This window comes from Candoia aspera, chromosome 1 (assembly GCF_035149785.1).
Source record: "Candoia aspera isolate rCanAsp1 chromosome 1, rCanAsp1.hap2, whole genome shotgun sequence".
NCBI classification, from domain to species: domain Eukaryota; kingdom Metazoa; phylum Chordata; class Lepidosauria; order Squamata; family Boidae; genus Candoia; species Candoia aspera.
Window position 1 is genome coordinate 266852559 of NC_086153.1, and position 20887 is coordinate 266873445.

At 39.2% G+C, this 20887-nt stretch overlaps 1 pseudogene; it reads left to right on the forward strand.

Annotated features, from left to right (window-relative positions):
• Nucleotides 1–18038: 18038 nt before the first annotated feature.
• LOC134507447 (uncharacterized) lies at nt 18039–19277 on the forward strand (annotated as a pseudogene).
• The last annotated feature ends 1610 nt before the right edge of the window (nt 19278–20887 follow it).

A 20887-nucleotide genomic window follows, 5' to 3' on the forward strand; every position in this document is an offset into this window, starting at 1 on the left:
TATTAAAAGCATTTTTAAATAGTCTTTTGATATCTAAACTATGTTGGGGTACATCATGTGGTTTTATGTGAAGTGTGCTTTTAATTGAAAGGCAACCAGTTGCCTTTCTTTTATACTGTTGTACACTGACAGGAGTCATATCCTGACACGACTGAGGTTTTGCATATATCTGCAATGAGGTAACCATGGTAATTTCACAAGCACATCCATTACTATAATCCTAGATTCAACCTCCCATAGATCAATGCACATAATGCAAAAAAAATTGCTACCTGCTGTATGACTTGAGGTCCTTTTGATTTCTGTGTTTGATTTACTTGTGCTAATCCCCTTTACTTTCCCCTTTACTTTATGGCATACCAACTCAGGAAAAATTTCAAAGCAGAGTTCAATTTGTAATATTGGGACTGCTGGGTAGGCTTGCATTGCTGGCTTTTCACATTTTGAAAGACCCAGAGGGATCCCAGAAGTTTTTGGATGCAAATAAAGGAACTGTCTGGATTGTGGCCAATGGTTATAATTCTGTTGCATAAGGCACACAAATACTGAAAAGCTTAAGCACTGATAATTGAACAGTCAGTGCTTATTATTTTAAGGAGAATTCACATTGTCAAAATGTCAATATTACTTTTAGAGTACAAAATACAGTTGTGCCCAGATATTCTGCTGAACCAAATAAATAGATCAGCAAACTGATTATTACACTTTATTTCTGATAAGTGTAATACATTTTGATAGACATTCCAAGTTTATCTTAGGAATGAAAATTCCATCTAATATACAAAACTGGCAGCTTTTCACACAAGTAACTTCTGGGGAAAACAAAGCAGACAATTATGGATTACCGACTCAGATATCTATTTTTGTTCTCATGGTCTTCACATAGTACAGACATATACTTAGTTGCTTAATTCAATTCAGCCATGATAAAGATTTTTGTGGAAGGCAGGCTTCAAGCCTGACTTTGTAGCCAACTAGTATCTATTTATTTCTTACATTTAAACCCCACCATACTTCCACAGGATTCTCAGCAGCTTTACAGGAATCTAAACATCATAGAAACTTCCATGGTCCAGTTAAAATCATACAAAACTTGAAGCATGCAAATGATTAAAAAAAAAAACACCTTCCCAAAGAGGCATCAAGTTCCAAATGCCCTCTGGAAGAGTTCATCTTCAACTACTTCTGAAAGGGTTAATCTAAGTTCCAGTGGGAGGCCATGCCAGAAGGCTAGCAGTGCTGCAGAAAAGCAGTGTCTCCATGCCTCAGCCTCCCACAGCTCCCTAAAGTAGAGAACCAGCAGTTGCTTTTCCCAGTAAGATCGAATAGGCTGCGCTGATTCTAGTGGGTGAATGTGGTTTTGAAGGTAGCTTGGTGCCAAGCCATGAAGGGGGTTATAAGCTAAATTCTACTAGAAGCCAACAGATAGCTAATGAAGGATCTGTAGCACAGGTGTAAAGTAGTCCCATGGGTGAGGGCCAGATAATACATGGACTGATGCATTTTGGACCAACAGAATCTTTTGAGTGGTTTTTAAAAGCAACTTCATATGCAAAGCATTGCAGTAAGGTGGGTAAGTAGAAACACGGGCTTAGGTCACTGTAGAAAGGTCGTTTCACTCTAGTTAAACCTGCAAGTGGTGCACCAACTGGTTAAGTCCCCACTGGCCACAGGCCCTACCTATAACTTAATCAGAAGCCCATGGGAGAACACCTAAGTCACAGACCTGCTCTTTCAGAAGTAGTGCTTCCCCATCAAGAGGAAGCTGCCTAAATACCCTTATGGACAAGCAATAAGCCTGTCCTGCTAGAATTCAATTTCAGCCTGTTTTCTCCCATCCAGACCCTCACAGCTGCCATGACAAGATCTCATCAGCATGGTGGTCTGGTGCAGAAATCTAAAACAAGGTAACCTCAGGATACTGATTATATTGAACCCCAAAAGGATGTATGATCTCACTCATTGATTTCACATAGATATTAAACAATGGGGTAGAAAGGATTGGTGCTTGTGGCACCCAGCTAGTAAGATGACCTCTTCTCTCCTACTGTACTGACAAAAACTGGCCACTAAGAAAGGAGTGGAACCATTACAAAACAGAGCCCCTAATCCATACTCTTCAAAGTTGGTCCAGAAGGTGATCAGCCTGATGGTATTGAAAGCCACTGTGTGGTCTAAAAGGACCAGGACATGTGCGCTACCTGAAAAAGTCCATCAACTGACATGACCAAAGTTTTCTCCATGCCATGCCCAGGCTTGAACCCAGACTGATAAGTGTCTACATAATCCATTTCATCTAGGGTATTCAGTAGTTGTTCCCTCACCACCATCTCTACAAGCTTCATTATAAAAGGAAGGTTGGAGACCAGTTATCTAACACCTCTGGATCCAGAGACAGCCACTTAAAGAGGAAGCATACCACAGTGTTCTTAAGACTGCTGGTAACACACCCTCCCATAATGAGGTTGACAATATCCTTAATCCAGGGAATTACCTCCACCCCACCCCATTACCCAAAGAAGATGTCATGAGTAAGGATGGCGAGCAGGGGGCTCCCATCCAGACTGTCAAGCGCATGCATAGCACTGAAGAATTGTTCAGCCATTCAAAGAGACACAGATCGGGACCGCCTTAACCCTTGGGGGTTATATGTCTGGGTTTTTCCCATGCTTCTTCAGTTTGTTAGGATTCCTGTTAAGTACTAGCAATAAATATTAGAGACCAGTTCATTGTCTCAGTGTGTTTCCTGGTTGTTAGGACAGAAGCTATGAGAGGCAGACAATACAGTGACTGCCTTTCAATCAACATTGATTCTTGAGTGACATGGGTATTGTCAGGTAAGGAATCAAATTCTTCACCTCCTCCTCCCCCCCCCCCCTATATAAGAAGAAACTTTGTTCTTTTGGGAAACTGCTGGGACAATTCTAGGGGAAAGGAGGCAGAATGTATGCCAAGGCAAAGGAAAAAGTGAGAGTGCTTCCAAATCCCCAGGCTCTGATTAAAATGGAATTCCCAGGAAAACCTTATTCAAAGATAGTCTATTCTCTATAGGAATAGGGAAAAAAAGTTAGATAAGAATTGTGCTAAATTTAATCCCTGTATCCTGTGTATGCTAGTTCACAGAATGCTAGATTTTTTGCCTCTTGAGTGTACTGTCTGCAAAAGTATGAAAATTGAGCATTCACCTTGCAGCCTTAAGGCTCTTGAAAATACTTTTTTTTTTTAACTCTGTAACAAGTTTTTATTTTTATTTTTTATTTTCTTTTGGTCATCATTAAGATTAACTGGGAATCTGAATTTGTTAATATGTTTTCTACTACAGATTAAGGTTACTATGGTAACTAATCATTTTGGCCAGTGAAGAGGTTGAATTTAATTGTCCCCTTTTCACATGTTAATGGTTGCATTGCCTAAGGGAGGAACTTGCCTGAACTTGTTTTAGTTTCAGTTTCCCTTCTGTGTAGGCTTGCAGAGAATATGCAGCTGAGAGAAATCTCTCGTCTCAGCAAACAGCCTTTAAATATGTTTGTTTTCTGTAAATAAAACTATTTTTATAGAAATGCCTGATGTGTGACTTTTCTGATCTCTCCTGGGCCAAATGCTTTCTAAGCACTCTGCCAACAGAATTCACTCTTATTTTTAGCAGACCACTACCATTTTGTGATCCGATAGTGCAAGACTTCCCCCCTCCCATCTTTTAAGTCATTGGGAAGCTGTTGTTTCCCTGTAAAATTGGGCAGCTCTGAAAATTATCTTTTCCCTCAAAGGTGCGTATTTGCATTTCAATATTTAAAGTTAAAAAGGGCTTCTACATTGGAACTTTGAGATTTGTTTATTTCTAAGGAGAGAAGCCATGTGTCTCAGCTACATGTCCAGCTGCTACACAACCAGAAGGTTGCACAATAGCAATTGTTTTACTTTATATATATATATGTTGTCAGAATAACACAGAGTCTGGAAGCCCCATCTCTCACACATGACAAGCACAGTGGGGAGGACACCAGGTTAGGCAATTCCTAGAATACAGGTGATGGCTGCAAGAACTACTAAGCCACCACTCTAAGGACCAGGAGGCTGTGGAATATGGATATTAGGCCTGTAAGAAGAGTTCTCAGTCAACAGATGCCTGTTAGACAGCTATCCCTAATAAGTTCAATTTATGTTACGTATATATTGACTGTATCCTTTTCAGTGGTGGGGTGTTGTTATTGTTGCTCTCTGTGTACATGTTGCAATGTGTGCTTGGCTCTCTTCCTTTGAATAAATGGACTTGTTTGCCATCTGCAGTGACTCAGTTGTGGACCTTGGACCTAAGGGAGAGCCAGGGGTAGTGCTGGGCCAGCAAATGCCACGTGGTGTCAGAAATGAGTGAATTCTAAATGGCCTCACTTCCAGCCTTTGGCAGCCTGTTAACTGCAGGAACTGCTGCAGAAAATTGGCCTAAATGACTTCAGGCATTTCAATTATATCTGATTGCTAGTGGGTCTGAGTGGGAAAAGCAGTTTCAGTGTGTTTTGTTTTTGGCATCTTGCTGGTGAAGAGGCACCTGAGATTTACAACCATGTTACAGTTTATTCAGGAGGCAAATAAGCAAAACCTGAAAATAACAATAGAAAAGTTCACTGCGTATTTTGTCCCTACGAGGAACATTACTTTTGAGAGAGAGGTTTTGTTTTTTTTACAAGAATTGAAGGAGGAGACAAGTGTTGATTTGTACGTTACAGGGTTAAAAAGACTCCCAGAGGTATGAATTCAGAGAACTTTGTGAGTTGCTTATAAAGGAGGAGATGGTGTGTGGGGTACGGTCAGCCATGCTGAAAGAAAGACTTTTCGGACAGTGACTTGACCCTGTATCAAGCAGTAGAAAGAGCCAGAGCAGAAGAAGCCTTGGCATCCAAAGGCAAATTCTGAGTGCTTCCGGGAGTGAGATATATGCTTTGCAAGTCAACACTGCTCTGGAGCAGACACCTTATAGGCATCCTTCTAGGCTACAGAAATACACAGCTATTCTGGCTCAGTCAAGAGCTAGTAAATTTTCAGTAGGAGCGACAGGTACTAAGTTTATGTGCAGGTGTTGTGGAAATGTTCATGTGCCAAGAAATTGACTAGCATTCAGCGCTGTGTGTTATAAATGCTCTGGCAAAAATCATTTTGGAAAAGTTTGTACAACAAAGCAAGTCTCAGCCAACAGACAAAAATATATACACAAGCTGCTTGTGGAGACGTTACAGGTAGTCGTCATTTGGTGACCACAATTGGGATGGGCAACTCAGTTGTTAAGTGAAGCGATCACTAATAAAACCGCAACTGTGCTTATGGTCTTACTTCAGCTCTCCTTTGCTTTACAGACCTGCAAAGGTCATAAATGCAAGGATTGGTTGCAAAGTTACTTTCTTCATCACCGCTGTAACTGTGAATGGTCGCTAAATGAGGCAGTCACTAAATACAGACTACCTGTATATTCAGAACCTCAGGCACACCAAGTAAAAAAGAAATGGTGCATGGCATGCTACTAGAACTGTGGCTGGAGTACCAGTGCTATTTAAGTTAGATATGGGATTTGAGGCTTACGTTTCTTCCCCAGCAAATAGCAAAATTAGGGCCAGGGTTGCTACCAAGGAGAAATTTGCAAGTCAAGCAATGCAGGAACGGTCACCCAAGTTGGGCATAAAGGACATCCATTCTATCTCAATTAAACTGATGCTGAAGAAAAGTGCTCTCAGATGGTTCCAATCTGCATTACTTCATTTGAGGAATATACCAGTGAAAGGGCTATTTATTTATTTATTTATTTATTTATTTATTGCTTCCTAGCAGCCATTAATGGGGAGGTGTTCCCACAGGACAATCTGTTTGGCACCTGAGATTCCAAAGAGGGTACATTCTAGTTTCATCTCACTGCAGCAATACCAAAAGCAGCAATGTAACTCTCCCCGTTAAAGGTGGGTAAAGAAGTTAGATTCCAGACAGACAACATGTAATGGTTGCCTATTCTGACATACTCAGCCTCACAAGTGGGTTCTTAATGAAAACTGATTTATTGAAAGAATAGTGTGCAAATACAAAGAAAGCTGAGAATGAGCAAAAGCGCGCCAAATACAAACTAAAAACCCTCGCCTCAAACCCGGTTCCGCCCTCGCTCCTGCTTAGCAACCACCCCCTCCCAGGTGTTAGCAATGGTTGCCCACATCGGCCTGAGAAAGTAACCTTGAAGACATTCCATAACCCAAACATACATTCCACAGTTACAGTAAGGAGATTACAGCCTGGCACGGCTGGAAATCCCCACTCTGCAAACACGGATCAGGAAAGTGACATGCGAAACGTTACGATGTATTCAGAACATTGGAACGATAAACATGACACAAGAGATGGATTCCAGCTTCTGTTGTTCAGAAAAGAGAGAAGCACTAAACTGGGCATCTGGTGATACAGGTAGTCCTTGTTTAGCAACCACAATTGGGACTGGTAACTTGGTCATTAAGCAAAGCAGTTGCGCAGTGGAAAATCACATGACCACAACTGTGCTTACAATTTTACTTCAGCCTTCCTGTGCTTTACAGTGTCAGAAGGGTATGACCCCAAACAGCTGGGTGAGCCCAAACTGTAGGAAGGTTTCTGTAACTCGATTCATGAAGAAGCTGGGTAAAAGGGCAAATCTTATAGCCCTTTCCTCCCACTCCCCTGCCCTTTGGAATGCTCACCCCAGTGCTTGGATAATTAGCAAGAAGAGAATTGATGTTTGTATTTACATTTATTGGAGAGGAAGGGATTACAAGAGAGCAAGCAGGTACACAATGGGGAATACATATTGAAAGGAATGTGTTGGCACTGGCTGTTTGCCCAGTGTCCTCCGATCTCCAAGCTCCAAACTGCTTAGGAGGCAAACAAAAGCCAAAGGTGTGAAACTGATTAAAGTCTTGTCAGTTACAAGCAGCAGTCGCCAGCTAGCTAATTAAGGTCACAGAGCTGAGCTTGTTAACTTGGGGTTAGCACTTTTTAGGGAAGTGCTGTTTTGAAGAGGAAAGCAGCTCAGGAAGAGATTGCTTATTTAGGCAATCTCTCTGCTCTGTGAGGTGGGGGGAGAATAAAAAAAAACCGGTCTGGCACAGGACAGTATGTACTAACTGATTGTAATGGCAAACACATAGCTGAGAGAGAGACGCTTTGAAGGTTGTAAATGTGGGCATTGTTCAGAAAGTTACTTTTTCATCACTGTCATAACTTTAAACAGTTGCTGCCTAAAGCAGTCACTAAGTGAGGTCTACCTGTATATAAATAATAATAATAACAACAACAACATAGAGACTCAACAAGGCAAGAGATATGAAAGTGATCTTAAGCAAGATGGGGCTACAGTGACAACTCAGACTGCAGAGATGGCTGCAAATCCTGAAATTAGCATAGAAGTCTTACACTATGTTGACCACAGAGAGAAAATTCATTTTGAGTGCAGGCAGCTTATCCAGTTCCTGTATAGACATGAAGTGGGCCACTAGTGAAGCCACCTGTAAGGTTTCAGATTGTCAGGCCCAGCCCAAGAATGATGACGAATCAATTCAGCCAAACTTCAGTTCTTTATTTGCTAACACCAAACAGACAGAACCTTGCCAGACTAAAGCGACTCTACCTAACCTAAGAGGAAATAACCTGGGAATGCTCTAGGGTGGGGCTATTATGAACCTCTTTGTTTTCCCACAATTGCTTCCTGGACTGTGTCTCCTCTTATCTTGTCCTCCTCCTTGGAATGTGCTCCCTCCTTCCTGAGAACCAGCAGCATTACTGAAATCCACCATAAGACTGATGAAATGGATAGTGTAGCAATAAAGAATGCTAATATAGTGAAGAGAAAAAGGTAAATTAGACCTTCTGAAGATACTTCTGAAAGGGGGAAGTTATGGCATAAGGGTACTATGCTTTTAAAGACAGTTGTTAGTTGTCAGGAACTGCCCCTGGTAAGTCCAATTTATATTATATATATTGACTGTATCCCTTTCAGGGAGGGGTTACTTACTGTTATTTTATGTGTATTGATTGCTATGTGAGCTGGGCTGTCTTCCTTTGAATAAAAGGACTTGTTTGCCATCTGAAATGACTCATCTGTGACCTTGGACCTAAGCCAGAGTAATGATGGGTTAGCAAATGCTACAGGATGTGAAGATCCATAGGGCTTCTGGGGGAAGAAGTTTAAGATTGCCACTTTTTCATCCTATACGCTCCACAGTATAGCTACTAAGGTACTTTAGGAAATAGGTTCACTGTAGAATTATAAATTAACACTCCAGAAATAGGTAGGTAGACAGACAGACAGACAGACAGACAGATATGGAATTACATTGTTAGAAAGAATTTTGCTATGTCGATTTCAAGTGATCTCAGTGTCAGTTGTTGAATTGCAAAACATTATGTCAGTAGGAAAAGAAAAAGGGTGAACAACAATTTCTCCAGGTCAAGGAAGGAAATGGGAGAAAAAGAGGATGAAATAGAATTACAGGATGACATACACTCCATTCTACTATGGGGGGGAAACTGGCATGGCTGGTTACAGGACGTGATTACTTTCTGTGGTTTGTGGCAATCCAGCTATTCAGGACATTCTGAGCTTCTTCCAAACTGGTGCTGCACAGAATAAAATGCTGATATCTATTCATTTTATGACTGGGTGAAAGTAGTAAAGACTTGGAACTCCCTACCTCCAAATACAATTATATTTGCTAGCTGAAGTACTAAAAAGCCTTTCTATTACACAGCCTTGGAAGCCATCATTTTTCTTTCTTAGATTTCTTTTAAGAGAAATCTTGACATTTTGAAACATAATGGCCCACCCAACACAGAATTCAGCATGTTTAATTTTAATGAAATCAATAGGCTAAAGCTTACCTAACTGGATTGCAAAGGCCAAATACACTAGAATTTAGTTATAAACCCAGAGCTATTCTACACATTATATATAAAATGAGGTTAAGAATTCTGAACTGTGTTGTTTTGGACTGTGGATATAGAATTGATTTGTTTGCATATATTATTTTTCCTTTCCATGCCAGTTTCTCACACAGCCCTGTCATATATCTGCTGCTGTACTATATGCAGAGACTTTAGTATATGCTCTTAATCACCCTTCTTTCCCTAACCCTTACCCTTAATTTTGTCATCACTTACAACGTCAGTCTATATTGATACAGCCTCAAATGTTACCATTTAGGTACCTTTAATTATTTTTCTTGGCTCATTTGAACATTTATTTAATTGATGGAATTTCTGGGTTTCTCCATTTCAGGTTTGGAATAGATTTGGATAGAAGACAGTCCATCCATTTGCCAACAACAAACAATAATAGAGCTAAACCAAAAACAACTTTTCAATTTTGATTTTCCCTTTTCATTTAAAATGCACACACATGCATACATACATACACATTATTCTCATTAATAAGAAGAATTTTATCCTATTCTTATTGCTAACATTAATTACTGTCATTGGAGTTAGAGAGAAGACTTATGGGGAATATGGGGGAAAGAGTATGCCTTGACTTTAGAGAGCTTCCTAAGCTTCATGAAACAAAGTCTAGGACTGTAACACTATTTCCAAGTGGTAAGATTTCCCCACTGTATTCCTTTCACCACTTGTATCACAGATCACCTGAAGCCTTAAACAGAGTCTGAGAAAATCAAGAAAGAAATTTTAATTGAGATAACAATGGGTTATTGATTGACATAGCTATGAGTCAGGAGGAGGAGGAGGAGGAGGAGGAGGAGGTGGAGGAATCAAATTATGATTTCACACATTTTGGTAGAACATAATCAGAGGTTATGTATCATCCATCTATCATCTATCATCTATCTATCATCAGTGAGTTGAAGAAAAAAACCTCAGAAACAATGGTCAAATACAAGACGTAAAAGTCACAGGGAATAACTCTGAGGAACAGGAGAAAGAGCTGCTACCAGGACAATAATCAGATAAAAGAAATCTGAGTCTAGGACAGAACTGTAATCTGAGTAAGCATCTCAGACAAGACCCTCCCTAGTTTGCATGAAGATAAAGGGAGGGAGGGGAGAAGCGCATTCCATCTTGCAAGTTTCTGTTACAGTAATCTTATAATAAAAGTAGTATTAGCATTGAAAATGCCAGCCACAGTTGTTGGCAAAGCATCAGGAAGTCTGTTCTTTAGATGATGTTCATTAACCCTGAAGCCCAAAACTGCCCAACAATATTAGCATTCATGACTTTGGTTTCCTAGTTTGGTCTACCTGAAGACTGACCCAAAGACAGTATAAAAGTCATATAAACCTTAAAAAAATTAAAACTTAAAAACAGGAAAAAAGGAAGAATTGAATAAAATACAGTAAAATAGTGTAAATGATAAAATAAAATAAAATAAAATAAAATAAAATAGGAATATAGTAAAATTTAAAAAAAATACTTCACAATGTCATCACTTCAAGATTAGGACATCTTATGCCTTCTTATGGAAATTGTTACAGATAGAAACTTAGCAACTCTATTGATGATGGTAGAGTTCTGGCTTGCAAGCAGAAAACAAATTGCCTCTCCCTCTTAAGACGCTGAGTTTTTGTTAGGAGGCAGTAAGGATATGTCTGCATGTAGAGTGGCATAGAATGAGCAGTGGAACACTACATGTGAAAGGGTCTCTGGTTCGTTCTGACCACAAGGACAGTATATTTCAGTGAATGGTACTGAACTAGTACTGCTGAGGGTAACACATTGGAATGAGCGAAGAAAAGGCTTTACAGTGTGCTGGGTAAACAAGACTGAATAAGTAATTTGTGGGGGGGGGGGAACAGTTTCCATTTTGGAACCCACCATGAAAGTTAGCTATAGCACTCAATCTGTCTGCTGAGTGATGCCAAAGATTCTTTGATGGATTTCAGCTTTATCTCTTTTTCCATAGGGGAAAAGAAATATTGTCCTAAAAAAACGAGGCAGCAAAGTGTTGTGACTATAAAACTGAATGTCAAGAATTTAAATGCTTGGTTATATGTGAGAGAAGTTTTTTGTTCACTCAGTATTGTGTCCCGATACTGACAAAAGACCCAGAAGATACCCTGAGGTAAGGTGACATTTAGGAAGGAGTAGACTGATTAATTTTCCCACCCTCTGTACCCTCCTTGAAAAGCAGAAAGTTTAAAAGAGTTCTATAACTCAGTCTTTCTTTCCACAGAAAATTCCCTCGAGGTGTGTTGCTTCAGCCTGGAAATGTGGGGTCCTTGCAATGAAAGGGCTCATTCTACAGGGAATGCAGACTTCAAGGACACAGATTTCTCTTACAGTGCTCATGCTACAAATCTGCTTGGCCCTTGTCCAAGGGGGAATGAGAACCAAGGCTGCTGCTCAGGCGGGAAACCTCACATGCAAACACGTGAGAGGCAAGAGGGAAATAGTATCACTTTTCAATGCAAGTGTCCAATTAATTAAGATTTAACTTGCCCCCATGATAAATGTGAAATGATTTAATTATAATCAAAATGATCTAAATTGAATAGCTTGTGTTTCAAAGAGTCACTCGTGTAGTGCTAAGAAGCTCATTAAATTCAATTTGCAGGAATGTACTGCTGTCATGTTTCTTTCCTGAACCACAATATTACATTAACATTCTTTGATTATTTCCCTGTAGAGTAAGTACCATTAATACCGCACAATATGGAAAAGAAAAGCTCATAAGAGACAACAAGATCCATTTACTTTTCCCTGTATCTTTAGACACTTAGTCTGAAAGAGATATATTCATGCAAGAAAAAGCTGTGGCATGTATTTTCTATGAAGAAAAAGGAGGGATGTGTGATACTTACTGTTGAAAAATTCATATTTCCATTAACAGTTACTGTGCATCTGAGAAACAAAATTGGCTCTGTTTTGTTGATTTATTTAATTATATAGAGATGACATGACAATTAAGTAGCAGAATAAAGATAATATACATAGAGATGCTAACTGCATTGCGTAAGTTGAAATGTAATTAAAAGAAGCTACAGTTGATCAACTGATAGGGAATCCAAAATAGTCCATTTATGAGTGAGTTTGATTTATGTGGGGTATGTTTGTTTAGTATGGATTGATGTATTTAATGAAGGTGTGTGATGGAATGTGGGGGGACCTTGGAAGATGTGGGGAAGAAATGCCACCCAGGGGACAATCAGATAAAAGAGAAAGGAGCCCGCAACAGAGTAACAGCCACAGAAAGAAACTTAGGAAGAACCCACCCTAATTACTCAGGTGGTTGATAGGGAGGGTGGGAGATTTGTACTTTCAGACTTGCAAGATTCTGTTAGCGTAGCTTTACAATAAAGTAGAATTAGCTCATCTCATTATGTTTCCTGTCAGGTTTATCTGTGAGGGATGACAAGTTACTGTTTACTGTAGACAAAAAGGCACAAGTCTGATTTAAGAAACTAATTGCTAATCATTCCTTCAACAATGTAAAAGGACACATAAATTGAGAATTTGGCAATATGTAAACTGATTAACCACACTCTTAAAGTCTTCTTTTTGCTTCAAATTCAGTTGTAGTTATAACAAAGTATTTGGGGATGAGTTCTGAACCAATGACTTTTTTTTAAAATGACCTTAAGTATAACAATGTCCTGTCTCGGGCCAGGCACACACCAATATACAAGAGGCAGTTGCAAACTTTTACTTAAAACAAGCAGCACCAAAAAGCAATGTGCAAACACATGCACATAAAGGCAACCAAGTTCTCACAAGTCCAGCAACTTGCCTAAATGAAGAGTTCAAAGTCCAGGCACAAGAAAGGTCAGGCAGTCCAGGAATCCAAGGCTTTGGGGAGGTTGTCAGCCGGTCCAGGTGCAGAGTCAACAGGCAAGGCTCAGAGAGTCGGAGTTAACGAAGGGTTGTTTCCAACAGCAGTCTTGGGTTCGTAGCTCTCCTTAAATAACAGCAGCCCCGGTGGGGCTCATTTAGGAAGGTGAGACTGCTTCCTTGCGAGTAACCTCGCTGACTTCCTCTGATCTGCTTTTTGTTCTGCTCTCCATTCTGCTCTCCGTGCTCTCACACTGAGAGGGGGTGGCAATTCCGGAGCCAGTTTGGTCTAGTGGTTAAGGCACCAGGCTAGAAACCAGGAGTCTGTGAGTTCTAGTCCCTCCTTAGGCCTGAAAGCCGGCTGGGTGACTTTGGGCCAGTCACACTCTCTCAGCCCAACTCACCTCACAGGGTTGTTGTTGTGGGGGAAAATAGGAGGAGGAAGGAGTATTAGGTATGTTCCCTGCCTTGAGTTATTTATAAAAATAATAAAGATGGGATAATAAATAAATAAATAACTACATTCTGAGTCCTCATCTTCCCTGAGCTGCTGATCGCTGGCTGGCCCTGCCTTCTCTGCCTGCTCAGGCGGCTGTTTGTCCAGTGACCACAGATCTGACTGCTCCTCTTCCAAGGCCACTTCAGGAACTGGTTGCCGTTCTTTGTCTTCTGACTCTGAATCCAAGCCCCCCATGACAAACAATAATTCAGCATTTTAAGGAAAACCACAAAGTAAGTTAAATATGTTTATAGAGGAGGGCCGCAAGTTCCCTCTTCTTACTCCAATAATTACTAAATGAGTGAACAAAAATATTTTGATACATGCTTCTTGACACTAACAGGAAAAAACATCCATTTCACTAAATGAAATTATGTTAAGACATGTAATTTAGTCTTCAGAATCCTTTATCAGCTGTGATGTTACGTTGGAAAGACAAAAAAAGAAAAACCCTCCCTGGTTCTTGGGCTGTAAAGGAGATGGGGGAGGGGGGGAGACATATTTCAGACTTGCAAGATTCTGTCAATGTAGCTTTACAATAAAGTAGAATTAGCTCATCTGGTTGTGATTCCTATATGGTTTATCCTATGAGGCTGACACCAATCTTGCAAGTCTGAAAGTACAGTTCTCCCGCCTCCTGTCTCCTTTACTGCCCAAGAAACTAGGGCGGGTCTCTTCTGAGCCTCTTGCCCCATCCACTTCCAGCTGCAGGCTATGCTGTCTCTTATCTGACCATTCCCTTGGCAGTGTCTCTTGGCCCAGTCTCCCAAGGTCTTTTCCACATACCATCACATCAGCCTACTTCATTCAATGTAATTTGTTCAGCAGTGACAGACAGCAGTGAGAAGTGGTCTATTAGGCCAACAAAAAGATTATTAAATCTCCCTTCCTCTCCCCTGGTACTGGAGTACTTAAGGCACCCATCTGAAGCTCAGGTGGAGACAATTTCCCAGAGCCCTCATCATCTTCAATAACAAGCTTAGGTGTGATAGAGGAAGCAGGTAGCTAGCCACAAGAAAACTGATCATGTTACAATGTCCTAAGAGGCAAATAACAACAAACAGTCAATCTCTCTGAATGAGTTTCCCATTTTAGAATGAAAATCTCAATTTGGGGCAAACCAGTCTTTATCTTGTATAAATACAACTAGGAAGAATCTCTCTACCCAGATAATTTTCAGTGATTGAGGCTTTAATAGAAATATACCAAGAGTTGTATCCCAGGTTATAAAAGTGAATGCCTAGAGGAAGTCCAATTGGGGAAGGCCCTTACTATCCCATTTCCCTGGTTCATGACATAGAAGGCAATGATATTTCTCAGTCCAGCTCAATAATAATCCTAGCTCCAGTAATGAAAGAGATTCAGAAGTAGATTAAAGCCTCCGTACATTCACAAATAAGCACAGGTGTGTTAAGGGAAGTATATGGCTCACCCCAAGAACATAAATAGAATATTATTAAACTGCCATTTTGTCCTCTGATGTATGATTACAGTTTCACAGTAGGGATTTTGTACAGAGCATATTCCTCCTCAGTAAAGGAGAAGAAAAATTGGGTTCATCTCTATAGCCTTTTAAGCCTCCTTGACCTTGCTGATTACTGTGAATCATCTTTGGCACCAGGTTCTATTACTGGCAGCCGATGGGGAAGGAAATGAGCTGAGAAGTGAAAGATTAACAGTGATACCCTATACATGTAGTCATAACCTACTAGTTTCAATAAGGTTTATTCCCATGTAAGGGTACTTTGGCTTGCAGCATAAGGAAACTGTCAAAAATATATTTATCAAGAACACATTTTTTTTTAAAGAATTTTTATACCTTTCCTTTAGGGACTTAAAAAATAAGGTGACTCCCAGGAGTCATTGTAAATATACATAACAATGCTGGTCATTGACCAAATAAATATTACTGGTACTGGTACACAACAATAAATATCAATAAGAAAAATAACCATGAATAAAAAATGAGTAATAACATTAAAACGTTATTCCCGTTAAAATGGGAAAAATCCAATGAATTATTAAATTAGTAATATTTAAACCATTTCAGTTTGGTACCTTATGTAATATATTCAAGGAAAAGCCACAGAATTCATTGTCTTGAGGTTTTCCTAAAGTGATAGTGCATACCTTCTGCTGACTCAAGGGCCATATCTAGCTTTCAGTGGCATGTGGAACACTTCCCTCCAGAAGGGGATTGTGGACAATGACCATTTGGGAAGGGAAGTTTGAAGATGTGAAACACAGAGAACAGAGGCATCTTTTCGCTCCTTAATACCCCCCAAAACTCAAAAGTTTAAAAAAGTCTACATTTGGGCCCTTTCCACTCTTGGCCACTTGACAACACTTTTAACTGTCTTCTATAGATTTGGAATGATGGATACCACTCACAGGGTTGGCAAAGCCAGCACAAAAACAGCTATAGCAGGAGTTCGGTGGCCAATGATTGCTTGCATGGCACACTGAATTCACCAATCTTATTTTAATCTACTGATTTACCTTTCATGGCACAATTCATACAAGCTAAGTTATAATATTTTCAAGGAACTTAAAAATAAGACAAGTAGTTTAATTAATTTTCAGAAAGTAGCCTTTTTCAGGAAATATTTTTTTAAAGATGCAAAAAGTTTTTTATGGGGACATAGATCAGGCTTTGGCTATTTAATATTTAAAAGATCAGGAAGTTAAAGGACCATGCTTTATGGGGCCTCCAGAGATATAGAACAATCCCATTTGCCAGATTATAGACAAATATAAGAAAGAGATTTAATTCATTGTTTTATAGAAGTAAATCAAAGAAAAGTGTGCCACCTAGTGAATTGTGAAAGACAATGATTACAGCACTTCTCTTCTTGTCTTGATCCAAATTTGATTTTAAAAAGTAATAAAAGAAGAGTAAGGATACAGGATCTGGGTTTTCACCTTCAAAAAGTATTTGGCAATTTTGCATAATACAAGCTGTCCTGAATCTGACAAACAAGTGAATATATGAGGCATAATATTCAAGAAGGGAAGAGAAAAATGTTGATCATAGATAGGTAAATGTTCGTTCATATCTTTGTCTTGAAACTACTTAGACCTTAGTTTAATACATATGTGTAGAACTATCTCCTCTTAAAAATGTTCATTCATTTCTAATCATAGGAACTCAAAATATGGGACTTCTTTCCTCCCCACAATAGAAAAACCTAAGCCAAATACATAGTAGTTGTACCTTGACAGTTAACAAGTTATTTTAAAATTGCAAATAATAACTCAATAATTGCTTTCATTTCTTCAACAGGTCATGGAGTTGCTCTACATCCAGGAACAGGGATTTAACCCTTCCAGTGTCATTATTTTATCAGTAACTCCCATGCAGCTACACAGTTTAGTCAACAACACATTTAAAAGGGGCATTACACTTGAAGTAAGAAATATTAAACCTCCTTTCCTCTCAGTGATAGAGCAATAGAGCTTGGAGATGTAGTTTCACCCAATATTTTAACAATATGACTGAATGTGATTCTAGCAGATTGCGGTATTATGAAATATTACATGTGACATCAAACATATGGACAAGAGAGAAGAATGTTGAAGAATGTTGTTTCTCAATGTCATTATCATCTGTATATTCTATATAGATAAAGGTTAGAGGTCAGTGCCAAGGAATATAATTCATCATGTTATAGGTAGCCAACAGAGGAACCTGGTAGAACACATTCAAGCCCAAATTGTTAGAATCTTAAAGTTGGAAGTAGCCATTTAGGCCATTGGGTGGGGGTTTCTGTGGGGGTTGGGAGTAGTGTTAAAAAAGAACTCAAGATGGCACTTGCAACTGCATGATCAAAGTCCACATCTGATGGGTTTTAAACTGCTGAGTGCTAAATTTTCAGTTTTAACACTATTTGTATTTTATTGCTAGCTATAGTGGTTTGTCAGATATTTGTTTCATTCCTATCTACATTAAACTCTTGGATTGGTAATTTTTGAGAGCAAGTCACCAAAAGAAGCACAGATCTACCTTTCTCTTAATTAAATGCTTTCTTTCTCTGTTTTATACAGAAGCCCAGAAATCGTTCAGAATGTTACTTGACTGCTTCTTTTTAATTCTAGTAAATTTTACAAAATTTGGACAAGAGAGACAAATGTTTGCTTAAATATTCTCAAGTACGATATACAATTTAGCTTCATGATATATACAGTCTAGGCAAGGGTAACATCTATCTCCTTATCTGGGCTCTTAGAAAAATATGATGTTATTGCATTTCTCTTTTTAATGAAATTTATAGGCTCCTGAGTCCATTATGACTGTAATATAATCATTGGCAATACATTGGGGATCCCTCCTGCCACCCACTACTGACAGAATGAAAATTGTAACCAAGTGATGTCAATCTGACTTATCTAGAAGTGAAAAATTGCCAAAACATTCAATATAGTTGCATTTGACTTCCTTTACCAGGGGATTGGAACAGGTTGTCTACTGGGGACAAAGCCAGTATTTGGGGCTTTTTGACTTAGGGGGGAAAAAAAAAGCAAGCTTCATGCGATATGGATATGGATATATATAAATGAGCCAGAAATTGAGGATTTTTATGCCACCATTGAAGTTACGCTGAGGACAATCCCCAAAAAACGACATTATTTACTTACTTGGCAATTTTAATGCAAAAATAGGAAACCAAACAGGGGCAGGAATCACTGGAAGTTTTGGGCTGGGAGAAAGAAATGATGCAGGCAATCGATTGGTACAGTTTGTCAGGAAAACCAGTTTCGAATCATGAATTCATGGTTTGAAGAGCTTAAGTGTCGTTTATACACATGGACCTCACCTGATGGAATACATTGCAATCAAATAGACTATGTCCTATACAATCAACGTTGGACCAGCTCAGTTCTTGCAATCAAAATTTATCCAGGTGCGGACTGTGGCTCAGACCATGAACTGCTGGTGGCCAAGATCATAGTCAAACTATGTAACATCAAGAGGACAATGCCACCAAAAAAGTTTAACGTCACCAAAATTCCTTCCACATATGCAATTGAAGTTAAAAATAGGTTTGAAGTTCTAGACACTGCTGAGAAAATGCGTGATGAACTATGGCAAGAAGTTAAATCGCTTATCACTAGCACAGCAGATGATTACATACCATTCAAGAAGGCAGAGAAAAGGTGTAGATGGCTCTCAGAGAATACCATCCAAATAGCTGAGAGGAGGAAGGCAGCTAAAGCAGTGAATCATGAAGAAGTAAGAAGATTAAATGCTGATTTCCAAAGGGCAGCAAGGAAAGATAGTGAAGTTTACTGGGAGAAGTGTTGCAAACAATTAGAGGAGGATTATACAAAAGGACACACTAGGAATGCTTTTGCACTAATCAAAAAGATTCGGGCACTGTTCAAGGCTCGCAAGGGTATCATCAAGGATAAGCAAGGGAAAGAATTGTCTGACCAACAAGGTGTCAAGAATAGATGGCGAGAATATGAGGAAGAGCTGTATGCTACTAGTATAGAGGAGCAACATCAAAGAGAGGAGGATAAGGAAACAAAATTAGAACCAGCCATCCTTGATGAAGAAGCCAAGTGGGCAATGAACGATTGCCAAACAACAAGGCCCCAGGAGTTGACAACATCCCTGCAGAATTGCTAAGACCAGTACCAACTGTAATTATCAGAGCTCTGTGCCAGAAAATTTGGGAAACCAACACATGGCCACATAACTGGAAACAATCAGTGTTTATTCCATTGCCAAAAAGGGGGATTCAAAGGAGTGTTCCAACTACAGTACTGTTGCTCTCATATCTCATGCTAGCAAAATTCTACTGAAAATCATACAACAATGCCTGGCTTCAATCATCAAAAGGGAACTGCCAGATGTCCAAGCTGGTTTCAGACGGGGTCTTGGCACCCATGATCACATTGCAAACGTGATGGAAAAATGTCATGAATTTCAAAAGAACATTTATATGTGCTTCATTGACTACAGGAAACTTTTGATTGTGTTGACCATGACAAACTATGGAGAGCCCTAGCAGACCTTTACATTTGGTGAAGTTGGTAAAATCACTGTATGTAAATCAGGAAGCCACTGTACAAACTCAATATGGAGACACTGATTGGTTCAAGATCGAGAAAGGTGTGCAACAAGGTTTCATTCTCTCACTTTTCTTATTCAACTTGTATGCCAAAGTGATCATCAGGAAACTGGAGCTAGATGAATCAAAAATTGGGGTAAAAATTGGCAGAAGAATCATCAATAACTGTTGGTAATTGGATGATACAACCCTCCTCTCAGAAACCTAGGAAGACCTAAAGCACCTAATCATGAGACTCAAAGAAGAAAGTGAAAAGTTTGGCCTCTTTCTGAATATCAAAAAGACCAAACTCATGACAACTGCAAGGAATGGAAACATTGAAATAGTAATTAATGGAGAGGAGGTGGAATGCATGGAAAAATTCACCTTTTTAGGATCACTGGTCAATCAAAATGGCGAATGCAGCCAAGAAATTAAATGCTGAATCATGCTGGGGTGCTAGCAATGATGAGTATGAATCAAATTTGGAAAAACAAGGATGTCAGCTTGATGACTAAGTGTAGACTAGTCCATACTATCGTGTTCCCCATAACTACATATGGCTGTGAAAGTTGGATGTTGAAAAAGGTGGATAGAAAGAAAATTAATTCATATGGTGTTGGAGGAGGCTGTTGTGCATCCTTTGGACTGCAAAGATAACCAATAAAGAAGTGTTGAAGCACATAAAATTGGTCATGTCACTAGAAGGAAAAATAACAAAAATTAGACTTAGTTACTTCGGTCATGTCATGAGATCAGCATTGTTGGAGAAAGATCTTATGCTTGGAACTGGAACAGTCAGTGGCAAAAGATGATGAGGATGCCAAAGAATGCGCTGGTTGGATGTAATCAAAGCAGACACAGGCCAAAATATAAAGCAACTGAAAGAAGCTGTACAAGATCAGAAATCATGGAGAGAGCTGGCTTATGGAATTGCCAAGGGTCGGATACGACTGAATGGATAATTCAATTCGAGATATTTATTTGTTTACACACACACACACACACACACACACACACACATACACACACACATGCATACATACACACACATACATACATGCATACACACACACACACACACACACACACACACATATATATACATACTGTATATATGAATTTTTTAACAAAGTAAAAGCCAGGAAAAGGAAAGGAAAGGAAAGGTTATAAAGAAGTGGCTTCTGATCTTCTTGACAGCAGTTATAGATACAATTATATTTTACCCTGTCTTTCTAAGGTTACATCATAATTTCCTTCTTTCCATAAGCTATCCTTCCTAATCTTCAAACGCATAAATCACACGTTTGTTTTCTCTTTTTTCAGAAAAAAGTCCATAAGGGGTTTCCAGTGACTGAAAAATGTAGTTGTTGATCTTTCTCTAATCAAATTAATTTTGCCATCTCTGCTAGTTCTGTCATCTTCACCAACCATTCCTCTGTTGTGGGTGTTTCAGAGTCTTTCCATTTTCATGCACATAGTAGTCTTCCATCAGTAATCATATATAAAAAATAATCTTCCCTGGCTGTTTTGATTGTCCATTAATCCCAACAAGAAA